Source organism: Pongo abelii, chromosome 9 (genome assembly GCF_028885655.2).
Source record: "Pongo abelii isolate AG06213 chromosome 9, NHGRI_mPonAbe1-v2.0_pri, whole genome shotgun sequence".
In the NCBI taxonomy this organism is placed as follows: domain Eukaryota; kingdom Metazoa; phylum Chordata; class Mammalia; order Primates; family Hominidae; genus Pongo; species Pongo abelii.
Window position 1 is genome coordinate 18,128,280 of NC_071994.2, and position 20,195 is coordinate 18,148,474.

The window sequence follows — 20,195 nt, forward strand, 5'->3', positions numbered from 1 at the left end:
ACAGGGGTAGAGAGGTCCTGTCTTCTGGACCCACTGGGGTGGTGGTCCTGCGTCCATGGCAGTTCTGTCTTGTGGTCCCATTTTCTGTGGAGGCTCTGTGCCTAGGTTATGCACCTGTAGCTATCTTGGGCTGGGGTCACACACTGGTGGTCCCACTCGTCTGGGTTGTAAGGTAGCCCTACCTCCGTGGCTCCCCTGGGCATTGCCCTCTTCGGGGCTTTCTACAGTGGCCCTGCCCCTGCAGTGGTTCTTTGCCTGGCCCCTTAGGCTCTCTGGAGCATCTTTGAAATCTAGGTGAAGGTAACCATGTCCCCACAGTACATATACTCTGTGTACTGGCTGAGATGGCACCATGCGGATGCCACCAAAATTTACCACCTATGTCCTTTAGGGGTGGGAGGAGGGTGGCCACTGGAGCTGAACTTGGGATGGTGAGGAGGACTACACTGAAATGCAGGGAGCAGAGCCTTGAGGTGATGCTGGACAGTGAGCACTGTGGGCCTGTGGCTCCTCCTTTGAAATCATTCTTTTCCTTAGGCCCTGGCACTCTAGGCCTGTGGTGGAAGGGGCAGCCCCTATAATCTCTGAAATGCCTTTGGGGCCATTTTTCTATTGTCTTGATGAATAGCGCATGTCTGATTCATGCTAGTCTCTGTAGCAAATGCCTGAGCACACTTTCTCATTTTTTACAATATGAATAGGCTGAGACGTTTCCTAATCTTTAAGTTGTGCTTCTCTTTTGATGAAAAATTCCATCTTTAGAGTTTGTCTTCTTGCATTCTACTATAAGCATTTAAGAAGAGCCAAGTTGCACCTTCAATACTTTGCTTAGAAATTTCTTCAGCCAAATATCCTATTTCATTGCTCACAAGTTCTACCTTCCACAAAACAGTAGGACATGAACAAAAGCCAAATGTCTTTGCCACTTTTTAACAAGGGTCATCTCTCCTCCAGTTTTCAATAAGATGTTCCTCATTTTCATCTAAGACCTCATCAGAACAGCCTTTACCATCTGTATTTCTACCAACATTCTGATGACCACTTGGGTGATCTCTAAGAAGATTGAGGCTCTCTCTGTAGCACCCCTTTTCTGAGCCCTTACCAGAATCAGCTTTAATAGTCTGTTTATGGCAATGTAGATTTTTTTTTCTAGCATTCATCTCAAAATTCTTCCAGTTTCTACTCATTACCCAATTCCAAAGCCTCTTCCACATTTTAGATATTTGTTATAGCAGCACCCTACTTCTTGATACACATTTTCTGTTGTTAGTCCGTTTGGGCTGCTGTAACAAAATACCTTAAACTGGGTGGCTTACAAACAACAAACATTTATTTCCCATAGTTCTGGAGGCTTGGAGGTCCAAAATCAAGGCACTGGCAGATTTGATGTCTGGTGAGGGCCTTTTCATATGAACCCATTATATTAGTCTGTTCTCACACTGCTGATAAAGACATACCTGAGACTTAGCAATTTACAAAAGAAAGGTTTGTTGGACTTATAGTTCCATGTGGCTGGGGAGATTTCACAATCGTGGCAGAAGGTGAAAGGCACGTCTCACGTGGTGCAGACAAGAGAAAAGAATGAGAATCAAGCAAAGCGGGTTTCTCCTTATCAAACCATCAGATCTCATGAGACTTACTCACTACCACGAGAACTGTATGGGAGAAACTGCCCCCATGATGCAATTACTTCCCACTGAGTCCCTTTCACAACACATGGGAATTATGGGAGTACAATTCAAGATGAGATTTGGGTGGGGACACAGAGCCAAACCATATCACCCATCCTGGTTCAAAGATAGTGCCTTCTCACTGTCCTCATATGGTGGAAAGGGCAAGGGAGCTAGCTCTCTGGGGTCTCTTTGGTAAGGACACTAATCCCATTCATGAGGGTTCCACCTTCATGACCTAATTACCTCCCATAAGGCTCCACTTCCTAAACCTATCACCTTAGGAGCTAGGACTTCAATATATGAATTTTGGGGAGATACAAACATCCAGACCATAGCAGAGATCCACATTCCATTGGGCAGAATTCAACTCATTACCTCCGCCAACTACGGGGGAGTGAGAAATGTAGTTTAGCTATGTGGCCAGAGAGAGAGGACCTGATATTGGTAAAAATTTACCCCTCTTGCCAGGGGTTTGCCTTCATTGATATCTAAGGGTCCTTTCAGCTCAGGTATTCTAGAATTTCCCCTAAGCTGTGTCATTTCTCACCCAAGCCCATGGCCATTGCCATCCTATTGTCCCTCAGCCTAGTTCTATGTCATCCTGGTCTCCCCAGACTTGCCAGCCTTTTTCAAGGCCAGCCTTGTCTTTCCCTGAGATTTGGTAAAAGGAGAGCATCCTGGGGGCTTGCCCTGTTGGGGGCCTGAACAGGGTCACCAAGTTGTAGCAGGTCAGAGCTACAACTGAACTTAGGAATCATCTCATTTACTAGTGCTTCTTAGCCTTTTGTTTTAATTTTTAATGTTTTTTAGAGATGGCATCTTGCACTGTCACCCAGGCTGGAGTGCTGTAGCATGATCATGGCTCACTGCAGCAGCCTCAAGCTCCTGGGTTCAAGTGATCCTTGAGCCTCAGCCTCTTGAGTAGCTGGGACTAGAGGTATGTGTCACCATGCCCAGCTAAGTTATTATTTTTTTTGATTATCTGTAGAGATGGAGTCTTGCTATGTTGCCCAGTCTGGTCTTGAACTTCTGGCCTCAAGCCATCCTCCTGTCTCTACCTCCCAAAGTGCTGGGATTATAGGCTGTGACCTACCACATCGGGCTTGTTTTTAAAAAACTTTTAAAGGGTTATGGGGACTATTGACCTAATTTGAGAATTTGACAACTGTGGACTCTAGAAAAATGCACATATACACAATTTCACAAGCCAACCTGAATCCCTGTCATTGACTTTCTGGAACACTGGTTTTTAATCTTCATTATGCATCACAGTCTCCTGAGGTGCTTATTAAAAATGCACATTCCTGAGCCTTACCCCAGGATTCCAACCCAGGAAGTATGCCCAGGAATCTGCACTGTGGGAAGCCCCTGAAGTGGAGGGTAAAGAAAGGCTGTGGGCTTCAAATGGGTGCCTGGCTGCACCCCTGGGTGGGTCTGGGCCAGGCAGCCCCTGTGCCAGTCTGCCCAGGGCCCAGCAGAACTGAGCTGGCATGAGCTTTGTCCCATTCTTCCCACTCCCTTCTCTCTGTAGGAGTAGGACTGGCAGGAGCCCAAGCCAAATACTTAAGACTCATTAGAGGAACAAATAGAGCCTGGTCTGATCCCAGCACAGGGGCTCTGTCTGCCATGCAGCCCTTTCTCAGACTATGCCCAGGGTTCTCGGGAGCGGCCTCAGAGGGGCAGGTCTTGGTCTTTTGAACCTGGATTTGGATTTTGGAAATAGCTGAAAGTTCTTTGGCTACCCGTATTGGGGAATACTTTGGACAATCAAGCAGGTTGACCAATTTTGGTCAAAGGTTGCGCTGAAGGCAATTTCTGAAGAGTTGAATGAGCTCTGGAGGAGTCACTAGAATAACTGGACAGCCTTTCAGGGGACCACTTTGAAGCCAACATCTCAGTGTTTGTATTTAAAAAAAAAAAAAAACAAACCCTTTTAGAGAGGCTACCTGTGGCCGGGCACAGTGGCTTACACCTGTAATCCCAGCACTTTGGGAGGCCAAGGCGGGTGGATCACTTGAGGTCAGGAGTTCGAGACCAGCCTGGCCAACATGATGAAACCCCATCTCTACTAAAAATACAAAAATTAGCTAGGCATGGTGACGTGCGCCTGTAATCCCAGCTACTCCAGAGACTGAGGTGAGAGAAGTGCTTGAGGCAGAGGTAGCAGTGAGCCAAGATCGCGCCATTGAGCTCCAGGTTGGGCGACAGTGTGAGACTCCATCTCAAAAAAAAAAAAAAAAAGGAAGGCTACCTGTTAGAAAGCTGAGTTGTTGTTCCTCCCAGGGGTTCTTGTTGCTAACTCTCAGAGAGAGAAAGAGTCTGGTCCCAATGCAATTACAGTGAGAAATGTGTCAGCACCATTTCTCTCCTGGCCCCTGCTTTGGAGGTCCTCAGCAAGGGGAGGGCCTGTCCGCCTAGGAATTGGACACCAGGATGATGGAGGATGCCCTTAGGAATGGAACAGGAGTGGAGCCCAGGGAGCAGTCTCTGGTGCTCTCCCACATTTCCCAGGATCCAGGAGCTGCAACTGGTGTTTGGGCCCAAGAACGAGCTGGCCTTTGTCTATGGAGCCCTCAGTATTGGGGTGGTAGTGGTTGGTGTCAGGGGAGGTCTGAAGGGTGCTGCCCGCTGCTTGACACTTCCTTTCTCCAGCATCCTGTCTCCTAAACGTAGTCCAGCCATCTTCTGTGGTCATGGCACATTCCCGAGATGAGTAGAGACAGGTGTCCTTCTTGCGGGCAGCTCTGGAGTGAGTAGATCAGAATTTATATCCTGCTTCTGCCTCTTGTGAGCTGGGAACCCTCTCTCTGAGCCTGAGCTTTAAAAGAAGTGCAAAAATAAAGAATCAGCTTTATGGGACTGCTTGAGGTCTGGATGCAGGACAAAGTGCCTGGGACAAACCACACATTCCTGGCGAGTCTCGTCTTGTCTTTTGTTCGTATGGTGAGAACTGAGGACCCTTTGCAGTCTTCCTGCCTCCCAGACTGATGACCCAGAGCAGGCTGAGGCTTGGCCTAGAAGCTGATGGACGAGATTTTCCTGGGGCTGATTTGCCTGGGGCCTCTCGAGCCAGCAGTGTAGGCTCACCTGGGATAGCCCTTTGACCTCTGCCAGCAAGTGCATCACAGATAGAAAAAATGCTGGCAGGTTCAGAAGCACACCACCCTCCCCCGGGGAGAGTGTCAGGCCCTGGGTGCAGAGTGATAAAGTGTTTTTTTGTTTTTTTGTTTGTTTGTTTGTTTTGTTTTGTTTTTTAGACAGAGTCTTGCTCTGTTGCCCAGGCTGGAGTGCAGTGGCACGCTCTCTGCTCACTGCAAGCTCCGCCTCCCAGGTTCACACCATTCTCCTGCCTCAGCCTGCCAAGTAGCTGGGACTACAGGCGCCCACCACCACGCCCGGCTAATTCTAATTTTTTGTATTTTTAGTAGAGATGGGGTTTTACCGCGTTAGCCAGGATGGTCTTGATCTCCTGACCTTGTGATCCTCCCGCCTCAGCCTCCCAGAGTGCTGGGATTACAGGGGTGAGCCACCGTGCCTGGCCTTTTTTTTTTTTTTTTTTTTTTTTTTTTGAGACATGGTTTCACTCCTTTTGCCCAGGCTGGAGTGCAATGGCATGATCTCGGCTCACTGCAACCTTCGCCTCCCGGGTTCACGAGATTCTCCTGCCTCAGCCTCCTGAGTAGCTGGGATTACAGGCACCCGCCACCATGCCCAGCTAATTTTTGTATTTTTAGTAGAGATGGGGTTTCACTATGTTGGCCAGGCTGGTCTTGAACTTCTGACCTCAAGTGATCTGCCCGCCTTGGCCTCCCACAGTGCTGGGATTACAGGCGTGAGCCACACGCCCGGCCAATAAAATGGGTTTTAGTCGCTGTCCAAGGACGACTCTAGTTATACTTTTGTGTATATAGTACTGTCTCCAAAGAGCCTAACATCCATTCATTTTTTTAAAAAAAGTAATGTTCATTGAATTTTTTTTCTGATGTCAAAAGCAGTATGTATTCCTCATAGACCATTTGAAAAATACAGACGCAGCTACAGACTCAGTTTACTTGCTTGAGCCCAGGAGTTGGAGGCGGTTGTATGCTGTGATCGAGCCTGTGAATAGCTACTGCACTCCAGCCTTGGCAACACAGAGAGACCCTGTCTCAAAAAGAAGAAAAATTAAAAATATACAGACAAAACTAAGAAAAGAAATTGCCTGTAATCTCACCATCAGATCGACTACTAGCATTCTGAAAGCGAATACTCTTTTTTAGAATAGATTTAGATTTACAGCAAAGCTGAAATGATAGTACAGAGAGTTCTCCTGTACTTCACCCCCAGTTTCCCCTAATGTTAATCGCTTACATTAGTATGGCACATTTGTCACAACGAATGAAGCAATATCGATACAGTATTGTTGACCACAGTCCATACTTTATTCACATTTCCTTACTTTCTACCTAATGTCCTATTTCTGCTCCAGGATCCTATTCAGGATACTACAATACATTTAGTCATCCTATCTCCTTAGATTCCTTTAGATTGGGACAGTTTCTCAGGCTTGTTTTTTGAAGACCTTGATAGTTTTTGAGACGTTTTGGTCAGGTATTTTGTAGCATGCCCTTCCATTTTAGTCAGTCTGATACTTTTCTCATGATTAGACTGGGTACATGAGTTTTTGGAAGTTAAAGTGCCATCTATCTATGATATGTCTGTCATATCAACGTGATTTATCACCAGTAACTTTAACCTTGGCCAGCTGGCTGGGGTAGTGCTTGTTGAATTTCTCCACTGCAAGGTTGTTCTTTCCCTCCCTTTCTATACCATACTCTTCAGAAGGAATCGCTAATTACTAGAATTTTCATATATTTACTTCAATCTAAATCCATCCCTTTGTCTACACCACCTTGAAAGCAACATTTCACTAGGCACTTCTTTCTTTCTTTTTCTTTTTTTTTTTTTTCGACTCTTGCAGTTTGAAAGTCAACTTAATTCTTTTTTTTTTTTTTATTAAGACATAGACTCTCTCTATCGCCCAGGCTGGAGTACAGTGGCGCATTCTTGGCTCACTGCAACCTCCATCTCCCGGGTGTGATTCTCATGCCTCAGCCTCCCTCATAGCTGGGATTACAGGCACCCGCCACCACGCCTGGTCAATTTTTGCATTTTTAGTAGAGACAGGGTTTCATCATGTTGGCCAGGCCTGTCTCGAACTCCTGACCTCAAGTGATCCACCCGCCTCGGCCTCCCAAAGTGCTGGGATTACAGGCATGAACCACTGCGCGCCCAGTCTCAACTTGTTAATTCTTGACACCCTTCGATTTTGCCAGGAGCTGGGATCTGGGTTCCAGCCTTGTTACTTTAATTTTCTTATTTTTGGCAATTTTAGCACAGAGATACATATCACCATTCTAAATGGGTCTATGCCTTGGTCTTGTCATTCGTCAAAAACAAAATTATCTGGCAATACTACGTACTGGGCACTGTGCTACGTGCTTTCCCTGACTTATTAATCTACGTATGATCCCATGATGGAGATGATACTACTGTCTTCATGTTATGGATGAAAACTGTGATTTGCAGTAGTGAAATCAGTTGCCCAGAGTCACCATCTTGCAAGTGGCCAGAATTGGAATTCAGTCCTTGCTTTATGATCCCAGAGCTCAGCACTAAACCAAGCTTCACCAGACTGCTTCAGAGCAGTCATAGAGAAGAGAGGTTCAGAGTGCAGGCTCGGGGGTTTGAGTCATACATAGCTCTTCCTCTTACTGGCTCTGTAGCCTTGTCTAAGTCACTTCACAACTTTATATCTCAGTTTTCTTATCTGTTCAATGGAGAAAATAATATTATCTGTCTAATAGGGCTATTGTGGGAATTAAATAGTTTAAAATAATGCCTGGCTCAGGGTAAGCAGTCCATGAGGGTTATTATTGCTATTACTGTGCTATTTTTTCATTTACATTTCTATCCATTAATCCATTCACCATCTGTGCACTCACCATCCATCCATCCCTTCATCCATCCATCCATCCATATGTCCATCCATCCATCCATCCATCCATCCAGAAGAAGCACTGTCTGTCTTGGACCTTGGTTTCTCCATCTACAGTGAGGGTTAAAGCCCAGTAGGAATTCTTAATCCTTTCTGTGTCATGGACACTTTTGAAGGCTGGTAATATAAAATACATGGTATAACAAACTTAACTAATGATACCAAAATACAGTTGTCAAAATAAAAAAACAAATTTGTGATATAGCAGTAACAATGCTTATTTATTAATGCATTAAGCGAGATCTAGTGGTGGTCCTGATCATTACTACAATTTTGAGGTAGTATTAATGAACAATGTTTTGAGAATTCTGGAATGCCTGTACTGAGCTATAAAAATGCCTGTCATGTCTCTTGGTGACAAAGTCTTAGGTTCTCTGAATTCTACTGTAGTTTGTTGCTGAGGTTCATGATAGAAATAAATGCTAAATTTCAGTTATAGATTAGTGAACCTTTTCCCCCCGACCTATCCAAGTTCATAGATGGATGAATTCTTAACATGTTCCCCAGATAAAAAACTGCATTGGAGAATGCTTGGGGTCCTTTCCAGCTCTGTGATTCTGTGAGACTCTTGAGTCTGATCCTGGAGGGTGCTGGGGGTGAGGAGAGGGACCCTGTGCTTTGAGGATATTGACCCCAGGACAGGCCTACCTAAAGGCCTTTCAAGCCTCAGCCTTGCTTTCCTGGATGGCTCTGTTCTAGACGTTTCAGAGAAACTGGCTGACTGCTCCCTGCGGGAGCCTTTGCCCTCACTGATCAATGGCTGCTGCGGCAGATTTATTGACCCAGCCCTTTGTTTTCGGGAAACAGCTGCCTTTCTCTTGTTAACCCCAGCCAGCCTGGCCCCGAACAGGATGCCTTCTGTGCTTTGGGCTCAGCACTAGGGGAAGATGGACATCAGGAGAAGAGTAGCATCCTATGGATAAAGGGCATGCTCCAAAGGCCAGGAGCTATGCTGGGCCCTTTCATCTGGCTCCTTTATCAGCTGGCAGCAAAGGAGTGGGGCTTCTAACCAGGCCTGTCTGAAAGTCAAAGGCTGCACCCTCCCTAGGCTTCTAGAAGCCTCCAGCCCTGCTGCTTCACCACACAAGTGAGTTTAGGGATTTTTCCACCTCAGGATGCATATATACATTCCTCGCCTGGACCCTCTCCAACACACACACACACACACACACACACACACACACACACACACACACACAAACACTTCCTCTGATTCACAGACAGCTCAGGGCTGATTTCACCCAGCATGGGAAGGAGCTATTGATTCAAGCTTTGGGGTGCTGGATAGGTGAGAAGGGATGTCCCCTCCCCTCAAGTTTGCTGTGTTCAGCCCCTGGCATCCTAGATTGTTATCATGAGCAATCCATGTCTCCAGGTTAAACATTGCCCTCCCCTAGTCTTTGTTTTATAATACAGTTGCTCCTTGACTTATGATGTGGGGTTAGTGCCCAATAAACCCATTGTAAGTTGAAAATACATTTACTACACCTAACCTACTGAACATCACAGCTTAGCCTAGCCTACTTTAAACATGCTCAGACACTGGCATTAGCCTACAGTTGGGCAAAATCATCTGGCAACACAGTATACTGTCGAGTACCAGTTGTTTGCTCTCGTGATAGTGTGGCTCAGTGGGAGCTGCAGCTCATTCCTGCTGCCCAGCATCACAGGAGAGCATATTTTCACTTATTGCTAGCCTGGGCAAAGATCAAAATTCAAAATTTGAAGAATGGTTTCTAATGAATGTGTATTGCTTTTACACCATCTTAAAGTCAGAAAATTGTACGCTGAACCATTGTAAGTTGGGGACCATCTGGACCACCTCTATACAATTTCTAAGACAGTGCTAATTCTTTTGACCTTAAAGCCTTTCTTGGCATTTGTGCAGGGTGCAAGGTGGATACAGTGAAGGGGAAGTGTGGGGTCTGAGGGCCAGAGTCCCTGCCAGGGGATGCCGAAGCACTCAGCAAATTCTCCAGTTCAGTTCAATCCCGCAGACATTTTATCAAACCATTTATTATTCAGGCTGGGGATGCGGAGATGAGTAAGGAATAGCCCCTGTCTCCAGGGTCAAGGTCTGGCAAGAAGATAAACTAAAATATGGTGTCATAGATTTGATAATGGTTACATGTGTACAATGCAAGACCGTGTAGCACAGTTCCCTGACTTGGGGCTTGAAGAGACATGTCATGGAGCAATTGGCAGGGAAGGACTGGAAGGTGGTGTTTTTCAGAGGGTCAAGGGAGGAGGGAGGGAAAGGCACCCCAGGCAGGTGTAAAAATGTGTTACACTTAGGAAATGGGAGCTGTATAGTTTTCTAGGGCTGCTGTAACAAAATGCCACAGACAAAAACAGAAATTTATCTTCTTATGGTTCTGGAGGCTGGACGTCCAAGAGTAAGGTATCAGCAGGTCTGGTTTCCTCTGAGGTCTCTTTCCTTGGCTTGCAGACGGCTGACTTCTTCCCTGCCTCCTCTGCACATCCCTGGTGTGTCCGTGTGTCCAAATTTCCTCTTCTTATAAGGACACCATTCAGACTGGATTAGGGACCATCCTAACGGCCTCATTTTAACTTAACCTCTTTAATGACCCTATCTCCACATATAGTCACATTCTGAGGCACTGGGGGGGTCAGGACTTCAACATATGAATTTTGAGGGAACACCATTCAGTCCATAATAGAAGCTGACTGCAAGAGACAGGGGGATGGGCAAAGCCAGATCAGGAAAGGGCTTGATTGTTGGGGCTTCACATTTTAGGACTCAAGATGCTGGCTTCTGGTTCGAGCCTTGAGAGGTTCATTGGAAAGTGAAAGCATCTCAGCTTCCCATCCCGTTTCTGGTAATTCTGGGAGGGGTGAAATCTCTCAGGCCCACAGCCCCCAGGGTCTGTGATCAGAGCCACGCCCCAAGGAGTGGCTAGCATTATCCCTCTGCCTGGGCCCTGTGGAAAATCCCCACCCAGCTGGGTGGGTCCGGGAAGCTTATCAAGTGAGAAACCTTCCTGCCTTCCAGAAACTCCCATTTGGATAGACATGGATGCTAAACAGTCTTACGGGCAATGGAGGGCTCTGCCTCAATGAGAGGAAGAGAAAGACGCTAAGACTGTAGTTCTGCCTTGGCCGTCAGGGGAGTCCGGGCCTCACCTGCCTCCCTGGCTGCACATTCTGGTCCCTCCACCACTCCCCTTCCTGCTTTCCTCCTCCATAAAATGAGGGTATGAAATGAAATTGCGATAGTCCTGGCACCTTCCAGCACTTTTGGATTCTAAAACGGAGAAGGAAGTCCGGGCAGAAGGGCAGAGGAGGGGCTGGAAACACCTCCCCTAAAGAGCTGCATCCACACGCCATCGACTAGCCAGAGTGGGGAGGCCTGGGAATCTGCTTTTCTAGGGCATGTAAATCTGGCTAAGGGAAGGAATGGAGAGTGAGGTGCTCCGACTGGATAGGATAATTCTTTTGTACCCCCTCTCCTCTCCTCCTGAGGATAATTCCTTTACAAAATTTTTATTGAAGTAGAAAATGCATAGTGTGGTCAGTGCATGACTTTTAAGTGTAGGAGTTGATTAATTTTTTACATATGAATACATTTGTGTAACAAATGTATTAATATAAAGAACATGCCAGAAGCCTAGAAAGCTCCCTCCCTTGTGCCCCTTTGCACCCCACCTGCAGGTAACTGCTGTTCTGAACTTAGTTTTGTCTTTCCTTGAATGCTGCATAAATGGAACCACACAGTTGGCACTCTTTTGCACCTGTCTTCTTTTGCTTATCATTATGCCTGGGAGATTCTGCCATTGGATTCTGCAGGAAATAGGTCCCCGGATAGGGGAAGATCCTCTGCAGTCTCTTTTGCATATGCCCTTGAGCTTGGCTCCTTCCTGGAAGCCAGGGTGTGAAGGCTTTAAAACACGGCCTCCAAATTCCTTAATTCCTTGACATTCTTCTGCCTTAGTAGCTGGAATACTGGTGCTTGGAGCACTGGGCCACTAAGTAGGAAGTCTCAGTACTCCAAGGCCATCATGCATTGAGGAAGCCAAGCTGCAGGGAGAGACCACATGTAGGTGCTCTGTTGTTAATCCCAGCCTTTGAGTCTCCCATCGTATGAGCAAAATGGCCCCAGATAACTACAGCCCTAGCCATCAAGTTGTTCCTTGCCTTTGGGTCTTTCTGGTTGAGTCCCCAGATTATGGAACAGAGACAAGTCATCCCTCTGGTCATCTTGTTCACCCCATGCTCTGCCCAAGTTCCTGACCCACAGAATAAAGGTGCATAATAAAAATGGTTATTTTAAGATGCTAAATTGTGGGGTAATTTGTTACGTAGCAATAGTAACTGGAACACAGGGTGAGAAGTGACTGGACTTGGGAAGGGTAAGTTTAGCCTTCTCACTGGGTGGCTGTTCCACAGTAAGTCTAGTGGCTGATGTACAGCCCTGCCTTGGCCTCATCCTCTGGTCCTGTCTTCAGAGCTTCTCTTATTCACTTTAGGCCAGTTGTAAATTGTCTGCCCCATTTCCCTCTAAAGCAAAAGGCAGCTTCTGGTAAAGGTATGATTTTTCCTGTAGGCTGTTGCCTTTCTATCAGAGTCTCCTGAAGAGGTGGGCACATGGAATATTTGGGCAGGACAGATAGTTTCTGGCATGTGCAAGTAAGTTGCTTAACACAGTCCCAAGCACACAGTGCTCAAGAGATGTGCCTACCAAAGGCATTATCCTTCCCTTCCATATAGTCTGTTCTTTCATCACTAAAAAGAAATACCTGAAGCTAGGTAATTTATGAAGAAAAGAGCTTTAATTGGCTCATGGTTCTGTAGGCTGCAGAGGAAGCATGGCACTGGCATCTGCTCCTGGTGAGGGCCTCAGGAAGCTTACAATCATGGAGGAAAGCAAAGGGGGAGCAGGTACATCACAGAGCAAAAAACAAGAGCAAGAGCGAGAGACGAGGGAGGTCACAGACTCTTTTAAACCATAAACAATCAGATCTGGCAGGGCATGGTGGCTCACACCTGTAATCCCAGCACTTTGGGAGGCTGAGGTGGGTGGATCATGAGGTCAGGAGTTCAAGACCAGCCTGGCCAGGATGGTGAAATCCTGTCTCTACTAAAAATAGAAAAATTAGCTGGGTGTGGTGGTGGGCACCTGTAATCCCAGCTACTTGGGAGGCTGCAGCAGAGAATTGCTTGAACCTGGGAGGTGGAGGTTGCAGTGAGCCAAGATCGTGCCATTGCACTCCAGTCTGGGCGACAGAGCAAGACTCTGTCTCAAAAAAAAAAAAAAAAAAAAAAAAAAAAAAAATCAGATCTCTCATGAACTAATGGAGAGAGAACTCACTCATTACGAAGGGGATAATGCTAAGTCATTCATGAGGAATTCGCCCCCATAATCCAATTGCCTCCCACCAGGCACCATCTCCAACATTGGAGGTCACATTTCCACATGAGATTTGGAAGGGACAAACATCCAAACCATATCATTCCGCCCCTGGCCCTCTAAATCTCATGTTCTTCTCACATTGCAAGCTACGATCATTCCTTCGCAACAGTCTTCCAAAGTGTTAACTCGTTCCAGCATCAAGTCCAAAGTGTTAAGTTTTATCTGAGACTCACTCCTACCTATCAGCCTGTAAAATCAAAACAAGTAATTTACTTTCAAGATACAATGGTGGTACCAGCATTGGGTAAATATTCTCATTCCAAAAGGGAGAAATCAGCCAGAAGAAAGGAGCAGTAGGCCCCACACAAGTCTGAAACCCAGCAAGTCGTTTATTAAATCTTAAAGCTCCAAAATAGTCTCCTTTGATACCATGTCCCACATCCAGAGCACACTTATGGAAGGGTGGGACTCGAGGGCCTTTGGAAGCTCTGCCCTTGTGGCTTTGCAGGGTGCAGCACCCATGGCCACTCTCACAGACTGGAGTTGAGTGCTTGAGGCTTTTCCAGGCTCAGGATGCAAGCTGCTGTTGGCTGTACCATTGTGGGGTCTGAAGAGTGGTGGCCCCCTTCTTACAGCTCCACTAGATAGCACTCTAGTGGGGACTTTGTGTGGAGGCTCCAACCCCACACTTTCCCTTTGCACTGCCCTAGTAGAACATCTCTGTGGTGGGGTCCACCCCCGCAGGAGGCTTCTGCCTGGGCTCCTAAGCCTTTCCATGCATTCTCTGAAATACAGGTGGAAGCTACCAAGCCTCCTTCACTCTTGCATTCTGCACACCTACAGGCTTAATATTATGTGGAAGCCACTAAGGCTTACAGCTTGAACCCTCTAGAGTGGCAGATTGAGCTGTACCTGGGCACCTTTGAGCCAAGGCTGTAGCCAGAGTAGGCCGGAATCAAGAAACAGTGTCCTGAAGCTGTGCAGGGCAGCGGGTGCCCTGGGAGTGGCTCCTGAGACTGTACTTTCCTCCTAGACTTCTGGGCCTGTGATGGGAGGGGCTAACTAGAAGATTTCTAAAATGCCTTCAAGGCCCTTTTCCCCATTGTCTTGCTTATTAGCACTTGGATCCTTTTTTAGTCACACTAATCTCTCTAGCAAGTGGTTGCTTTGCAGCCTGCTTGTATTCCTCTCCTGAAAATGCTTTTTCTTTCTTTACCACATGGCTAGGCTGCAAATTTTCCAAATTTTTATGCTCTGCTTCCATTTTAAATACAAGTTCCAAACGTAAGTCATTTCTTTGTCTCTGTATTTGATCATAGGTTATTAGAAGCAGCCATACCACATCTTGAATGCTTTGCTGCTTAGAAATTTCTTCTGCCAGATACCCTAAGTCATCACTCTGAAGTTCAAACTCCCACAGATCCCTAGGGCTTGAACACAAAGCAGCCAAGCTCTTTGCTAAGGTGTAACATGGGTGACCTTTGTTGACCTCCACTGTCCAATAAGTTCCTAATTTTTGTCTGAGACCTCATCAGCCTGGACTTCATTGTCCATATTTCTGTCAGCATTCTGGTCACAACCCTTTAACCAGTTTCTAAGAAGTTTCAAACTTTCCCTCATCTTCTTGTCTTCTTCTGAACTCTCCATACTCTTCTAATCTCTAACTATTACCCAGTTCAAAATCTACTCCCACATCTTCAGGTACCTTTATAGCAATACCCCACTCCTTGGTACCAATTTTTTTGTATTAGTCTGTTTTTGCATTGCTATCAAAGAATAAGTATTCCTTGAGACTGGGTAATTTATAAAGACAAGAGGTTTAGTTGGCTCACAGTTCTGCAGGCTGTACAGGAAGCATGGCACTGGCATCTGCTCCTGGTGAGGGCCTCAGGAAGCTTATAATCATGGAGGAAGGCAAAGGGGACGCAGGTGTGTCACATGGTGAGAGTGGAAGAGAGAAGAGGGAGGTCTCAAACTCTTAAATAACCAGATGTCACATGAACTAACTGAGAGAGAATTCACTCATCACCAAGGGACTGGCACTAAGCCATTCATAAGGGATTCATCCCCATGTTCCAATGCCTCCTGTTAGGCTCTATCTCCAATATTGGAGGACATTTTTCTTTTTTGTTTGTTTCATTTTGTTTCATTCTTACCACTTGTATAATTGCAGAATGGAGGTCACATTTCAACATGAGATTTGGAGGGAACCAACATCCAAACCATGTCACCTTCTCATGCCAGGTGTCCTGTCTGTGGCCTCTGGATAGGGACATCACTCAGGGGGAATGATTTTGGTACCCTGGTGATATGATTTGGCTGTGCCTCCACCCAAATCTCATCTTTAACTGTAATCCCCATGTGTCTAGGGAGAGACCTGGTGGGAGGTGTTTGGATCATGGGGGTGGTTTCACCCATACTATTCTTGTGATAGTGAGTTCTCCCAAGATGTGATAATTTTATAAGGGGTTCTTCCCCCTTTGCTCACACTGTCTCCTGCCTGCATGTGAAGAAGGTCCTTGCTTTCCCTTCACCTTCCGCCATGATTGTAAGTTTCCTGAGGTCTCCCCAGTCATGCAGAATTGTGAGTCAATTAAACCTCCTTCCTTTATAAATTACCCAGTCTCGGGTATTTCTTTATAGCAGTGTGGGGACGCTGATACACCTGGCTCTCAGCACTGTTTTCTGAGGGCCCAACTCTGTGTCAAGCTCTTTATTTACTTATGAAATGTCACTCTTGCTATATGGATAGAGCATAGAATGACACTTAAAATGATGACTTGGGCATAGTGGCTTTGCCACTTGCTAGCTTTGTGACAATGGAGAAGTTGTCTGACTTCTCTGAACCTCAGTTCCTTCATATCTAAAAATGGCATAATAAGAAATCATTCTGGATTTGTCTGGGGTTGCAGTGAAGACTAACAGAGATATTAATGCCTGTACAGCATTTGCTTAGTACCTAGTAAGCCTTCAATAAATGTTAGCCCAACAAAAGAAAACAAACTGGGGAGGGGAAGAGTGAGGGCAGCTTACATGATAGGCATTATTACTGAATTTTTTAAAAGATGAGTATAGGCCTGAGGTCATAGAACTGATAGACAGAAGGGACGTGGTGCCAATTTGGGTCTGTCTGTTGCCAAAGCTCATGTTGCTTCTGTTCTGTCTCTGTCTTTAGAGCAGGTGTCTATGGGTCTGGAGCCTATGTGTGACCTGGCAGAGTTTATGCCACACCCGGCCTTACAGCCATACCTGGTGCTAGTAGAGCTGTGTTACTCTCCTTGGTACATGGTGTCAGCTGGTTACAGTGTATCCTCCAGCTTCAATGGGCCTGGCCATGCTGGCCACTGGCAATGAGCTGCTGCCAGGACTGAAGAGCCCTCTGGGTACTGAGGGTCGCAGTACAACACAACTCTCCTGACTCCAGCCTCCAGAGGCCCTGATTTTGTTTTCCTTCTGTGATTCATACTGTTGGGAATACAGGGGCTTGGAAACTGCCCTTGCCTCAAGCAGCTGTACAAAGAAGAGCTTGGTTTATTTTACTTTTTTAACAGATTTATTGATAAATAATTTACCTGCCATATAAGTCACCCATTTAAAGTGTACAATCCAATGGCATTTAGTATATTCAGAGTTGCGCAACCATCATCACAAGCAATTTAAGAACATTTTTATCAGCCCATAAAGACACCTTGCACCCCTTAGCCAAAATTGTCTACCCCCACCCCCAGCCTCACGCCTGCACCAGCCCTAGGCAACCGCAAATCTACTTTCTGTCTCTATAGACTTGCCTATTCTAGACATTTCATTTCATTTCATATAAGCAGAATCATGCAATATGCGGTTATTTGTGACTGCTTCTTTCACTTAGCATAATGTTTTCAAGGTTCCTTCATGTTATAGCATGTGTTGGTTCTTCATTCCTTTTTATTGCCAAATAACATTCCATTGTATGACTATAGACATCTTTTTTTTTGAGACAGAGTCTCATTCTGTTGCCCAGGCTGGAGTGCAGTGGCGCAATCTCAGCTCACTGCAACCTCTGCCTCCCGGGTTCAATTGATTCTCCTGCCTCAGCCTCCTGATAGCTGGGATTACAGGCTTGCGCCACCATGCCTGGTCATTTTTTTGTATTTTTAGTAGAGACAAGTTTCACCATGTTGGCCAGGCTGGTCTTGAACTCCTGACCTCAAATGACCAGCCCGCCTCTGCCTCTCAAAGTGCTGGAATTACAGGTGTGAGCCACCGTGCCCTGCCGACTATAGACATCTTATTTGGTGGTATTTGGGTTGTTTTCACTTCTTGGCTGTTACGAATGATGCTTTTATGGGAGCTTGTGTGCATGTTTTTGTGTGGATATATGTTTTCATATCTTGGATATATATAACTAGGAGTAGAATTGTTGAGTCATACTGTAACTCTATAACCTTTTGGGAAGCCTCCAGGCTGTTTTTCAAGAAGTTGCATCCATTTTCCATTCTCCCCACCACCCCCCGGAAGTGTGTGAGGGTTCTGGTTTCTTCACATCCTCACCAACACCTGTCTTTTTGATTTTAGCTCACCTTGTGGGTGTGAGGTCATGTCTTTATCATTTTGCTTTGCATGTCCCTGATGGCTGATCATGTTGATCACCTTTCCATGTGCTTATTGGTTTTATTTGGTGGGAGCACATTTTTTAAATGTGCTCCCACCAAATGTCATATCGAATTGTAATCCCCAGTGTTGGAGGTGGGGCCTGGTGGGAGGTAGTTGAATCATGGGGCCAAATTCTCATGAATGGGTTAGCACCATTCCCTCGGTGCAGTTCTCCTGATAGTGAGTGAGTTATCGTGAGATCTTGTTTAAATGTGTGTAGCACCTCCCCGCTCTCTCTCTTCCTCCTGCTCTGGCCATATGAGTTGTTTGCTCCCCCTTTGCCTTCTGCCATCATTGAAAGCTCCCTGAGGCTTCCCCAGAAGCTGCTATGCTTCCTGTGTAGCCTGGAGAACCATGAGCCAATTAAGCCTCTTTTCTTTATAAATTATCCTGTCTCAGGTATTTCTTTATAACGATGTGAGAATGGACTAATACAAAACCCTTCGCTGATTTGTCTTTTGATGATTAGGTTGTAAAAGTTCTTTTTTTTTTGTAGAGACGAGGTCTCACTATGTTGCCCAGGCAGGTCATGAATTCCTGGGCTCAAGTGATCCTCCTACCTTGTCCTCCCAAAGTACTGAGATTACAGGCATGAGCCACCATGCTCTGCCAGGTTGCAAGGATTCTTTACATATTCTCCATACTAGTCCCTTTGGCTGGTGTATTTTTAAGGATCTTTAGAAAGGTCATGTCATAACTTCCTTGTTCCTGTGTTTACTGGCTGAAGAATTGCATCAGAAACAAATCACTGGCTCTCATTCCACGAGGTGGAGCTGACACCCCTTGGAAGCACCAGCTGACATACATTCCTAGTGCTGGTGAAGACAGACAGGATCCTTTTGACTCCCTTTCCCCTTTTCTCTCTTTTCGGCTTCACCGAAATCAGACAACCTCAAGTGTGCAGAGTGGAGGGCACGCCAGGGTCCCCTGCGGGATTCTTTCAACCCCCACAGTCTCGCCTGCTTCCAAGAGTTGGATATGTTTTCCTTTTCCTCCCCCGCCCCCACGTCCTACTTTCTTTTGAAAACCACTGTCCCAAGGAATACTTTGGAGAGTCATCCTGGCATGGCATGAAATGGCCTCTGGGTGGCAGCAAATCTGAGACGAAGACCTGGGATTGGCGGCAGTGACCAGTGCCGAATCTCAGACAAAGAAAAGAACATTCTCTTCTCGCGGGCAGTTGCACGTGAAGCCGGGTTAGGTGGTCAGTTTGTTCTCCAGCTGAAGCCAAGAGTGTCATGTAGTGAGACACGATCATGCCCTGGGGGAGGAAGGAAGGAATAGTGGCATCTTTTTGTCTCCCAGAAAGATCTTGGCGGCATCACTCAGTGTTTATAAAGTTCTAATGTTGAGCCAGGCATTGTGCTAAGCATTTTATATTCCTTGTCTCATTAATCCTCACCATAATCTTATGGGTTAGGTACAGTAGATCCTTATTTTCCAAGTAAGGAAAGTGAGCGCAGGTAGATTAACTTGCCAGGTATCACCCAGCTAGCAGGTGGCAGAACTGGGATTAAAACCCAGGCCATCTGACTTCAACACCTGTACGCTTAAACAACTCCTTCTTGGTGCACAGAGCACCCAAGCTTTTGAATTCAAATCCTATGGATGTTCATTTTCACATTGTCGATTTCCGTAGAAATTTGCATGAGACACAGCTGAACTGTAGAAGAAAGAGCCCCTAGCATGTATTAGAAAACTGGCACTGAGATGTATCCCAGCACGCACAGGTTTTGAGTGACTTCAGTCAATTACATCGTCCTTCTCTAAATTTCATTATCGCACAATAGAGGTAGAGATAGCATACCCACGTCATAGGGTTATTGTGAGGGTCAAATGAGATGATTGCTGTATGATTTGGAAAATCTAAAGTTTGAAAAGTCAGGGATTGTTATTCTTTCTGCATTGTTCAGTTAATTCAGGTCAAATCCTGTAATTAACAGCCATAAACTTAGATAACAAGAGTTCTGAGTCTTAGCCAAGAAGCTTAGGGTTGGCTTACTTGTGAGCAATAGTCAAGACAATAGACATGGGGGTACCACCCAAGTGTTGGGTGCTTTGTACCTGGTTAATTCCGGAATCCTATCCATCTCTCTCCACTCCCCAGCCACCAGCTTGAATCTTGGCTCTTTTTTCCTCCCCCACCCTCTGAATTTGTACTGACTTGGCTGGCTGAGCCTTTATCTTCTGCATGACCCCTGGCAGGAGTGTATGGCTCTTTGTGGCAGAGATGGGATGTGTTCGCCAAATGTCCACACACTAATTGGTTGGGTCAGTGAAATGTGAGCAGGAGTGACATGTGTTCCCTTTAGGCTGAGGCAGCAAAGAGCCAGTGCTCCTCTTCCACCTCTCCCTTCCCCTGTTGGAGGCCCCCTATCAGATGGAAGAAGGCCACTTGCCCCACATTAGTCCATAACATGAGTAGGGCAAAAATCTTGGTTGTGATAAGCTACTGAAATTTGAGGATTTATTTGTTCAGAGT